Source organism: Lipophrys pholis (assembly GCF_963383615.2).
Source record: "Lipophrys pholis genome assembly, chromosome: 14".
Lineage (NCBI taxonomy): Eukaryota > Metazoa > Chordata > Actinopteri > Blenniiformes > Blenniidae > Lipophrys > Lipophrys pholis.
The window spans coordinates 1,535,773-1,538,842 of NC_137633.1; the positions used below are offsets into that span (position 1 = coordinate 1,535,773).

Here is a 3,070-nt window from a genome sequence, read left to right on the forward strand (position 1 = left end):
GCTGCAGGAGCTGCTGATGCTTTAATGAGGCCACATATTGGACGTATCTTCTACTCCGGTTTCATTTTTTTATGCAACTTGTCTTTTGGGACGATGGATCCTCTCAGCTGATCCTGGAGTCACCAGGAGACGGAGCTGTGGCGTGGTGGATCAGTGGTTTGCAGCGGTGGGATGAAGCTCGGGTTTGAGTAGAAGTACTGTCAGGTGGTAATCGGCCTTCGCCGGTCCGTTTCCGTCCAGTTCCTTCATAACGATCCACTGAAAACAGCTTTGTTTTGTATTTTGGAAAAGCTTCGTCTAGAAAACGATCTCGGGACCAGATACTGTCTTTCAGTGTGACTTCATCCACTTGTTTGCTGTGTCTCTGTGATGCAGCCACACTGGAGCTCAGAGCAGAAAGATGGAAACACGTTTCCTTCATGGGTCCGTGTACTATGCAGATGACCCTGTAGTAAATGTTAGTAAACTTACACTGTTGAATTCTAAAGAATGAGCAGCACAAACACTCTGGATCCTTCATTGTTATCACTGATCGTCTCACACATGCAGAAAAACTATTTGCTTCAACTGTTTTAGAAAAAAAAGACTTTATAACTTTTACTTGCATCAGTACTTTTTTCTTTATTTTTTCACACAAGTATCTCAGCTTCCTTCTACTGAAGTAGAAAATGTCCTTTTGTGAGTCTGTGAAGATAATCATTTATGTCCCTGGCAGTGGGCCATTGGGTTAACCCTTGAGCAGGTTCCCTGGTTCGAATCCCGATTACTGCAGGAAGTGCATATAATGTAAAAACTACCCAAACAAATTATGCAAATTTGAAATCTTTCTGTTCAAGAATAAATCTTTAGAAGCCTGGGTGTGGTTTCTATGCCATCCCTGGAATCAAACCAGGAGATTTTCACTGCGCGGGGAGCATTCTGACCACTGCACCACCGCACTTACAATGTTCCTCCTGTAGAAAAGGTCCATTTCAGCTGCTCTGTGAGCGAAACACGACCTCCGCCTGCATCTTACAACCTTCCTCTGACCTTCGGAGACCTTGCACACCGATTTCCTGCAGGTAACCGAAGGAAACAGAAAAAAACAAAAACCAAAAACAACAACAACAACAACAAAAAAACAAAGTGTGGAAAACGATGTCGGGGTGCAGCTCTGCAGCTCCGGTGGAGTCGCTGCTCTAATAATCTGGGGCCTGTTTAACCTCCGGGAGGCAACCAGGGACCGAACAACGCAGCCAGCAAGGTTATGTTTGTTTACTGCACATTACCTGTGTGTGTGTGTGTGTGTGTGTGTGTGTGTGTGTGTGTGTGTGTGTGTGTGTGTGTGTGTGTTTGCATCAGCATAGCTCCACAATTTACACACACACACACACACACACACTTCCCTCCACCTTTCAACTCGCTTTCCAGTTCTAATTAATCCGTGTTTAATCCGTCTGAAACGAGCAGATTTGTTCTCCTTCACCTGAAGCTGCTAGAACCTGAAGCTCCGGTCGACGCGAGCTCAGATTATCGCCACATCGCTGCTGCGTCTACGTTTCTGCAGAAATCACTGCAGCTGCTTCACAAAACCCGGGGGGTGGGGGGGTGGGCTGGTGGGGGTGGTGGGGTGCGGTGGGGTGGGGTGGTGGTGGGGGGGGGGGGTGGGATGGTGGGGGTGGGGGTGGGCTGGTGGCGGGGGTGGGGGGGTCGTCTATCAGAAAAAACAGAAAGAATATGAAAATGATGAGTTAACTTCAGCTCGTCTCCTGAAACATCCAGAATAAACTCCACTCCATCGGTGTAATACCACTTTAATGCCATAGGTGGCAGCACTGAGTCATGCTCTACGAGTTTTGTTCTATTCGGGATCATTTATCGTTCAGTAAACTTAACAATTATAACTATTAGGATTTCATTTCCATCAAACATTCTCTGCGTGAATTCCAGACTATCACATTATTCTTTTAGCTCTTTAAGCAAATGTGGAAACGAGGTAGTTTTCTATGAGGGCCACTAGTTGGTGCTGTTGTTAGTTTTAGTACTGGAAGCACACACACATCCATCAGAGAACAATGAGCTCCAAACATGAACACTGGGAGAACACGGACAGGTTGGATTGTTATTACAGTGACTGTCAAAATAAAACTACCAAGTTGGATTGTTATCACTGTGACTGTCAAAATAAAACTACCAAGTTGGATTGTTATTACAGTGACTGTCAAAATAAAACTACCAAGTCCAGGAGAATATGAACTGGGAGTCGTGACACCACAGAGGAAACTTTGTTCTGATTGGCTCTACTGAGCATGTGCAGATCTACTAGTTACTACGGCCGTGATGTGCAGTAGTTGCATGTTTACCGAAGTTGTTTACTAGTTTCCATAGACGTTGCATTTTTAAAAAGTTAAAATCAAGTGAGCTTTATTAATAAAGTTGTGTCTGCAGAGCCTCTGAACGTCCAAAACACAACGAAAGTTTTCTGTTTTCACTTGAAAACTTTTTTTTGCAACGTGTGGGGGCCTCAGTTACTTATTTATATATAGTAATCAGTTACTGAGGTGTGACTGGTAAAGTTACTTCTCTGGATTTATAAAGAAAGAAAAAATACATTTATCTCATATGATGAACAAATGATTTAAAATGAAGACGTTTGCACATTTTTGAAACACAGGAGTGATAATAGAGTCAGTGACACACACACACACACACACACACACACACACACACACACACACACACACACACACAGTGTGTGTGTTATTAGCAGGGAGCCACATGTAATTAACCTGTGTGACACCAGCAGTGTTCATGCCTGTGTGAATCAGTGTATTCTGCACAAAGAGTCGAGTGGTGAGCCATGATCCACACACACACCACACACACACACACACACACACACACACACACACACACACACACACACACACACACACACACACACACACAGCACTGTGTACTTGTCTGTGTGTGTGTCATGGTTGCCGGTTTTCAGTACAATGTGGGGACGGTTGTCTGACGGCACATTATGCTGGTACAAAACAGGACGTGAGCCGTTTTAGGTTTGGTGAGGTTAACTAGTAGTAACTCG

The 3,070-nt window shown here is 44.4% G+C and overlaps 1 protein-coding gene across 1 annotated transcript in view; it reads left to right on the top strand.

Annotated features, from left to right (window-relative positions):
- Window positions 1-3,070, top strand: part of npas3 (neuronal PAS domain protein 3) — a gene marked incomplete at both ends in the record, with an annotated part of 245,348 nt that overhangs the window by 170,853 nt on the left and 71,425 nt on the right. The window lies entirely within an intron of this gene.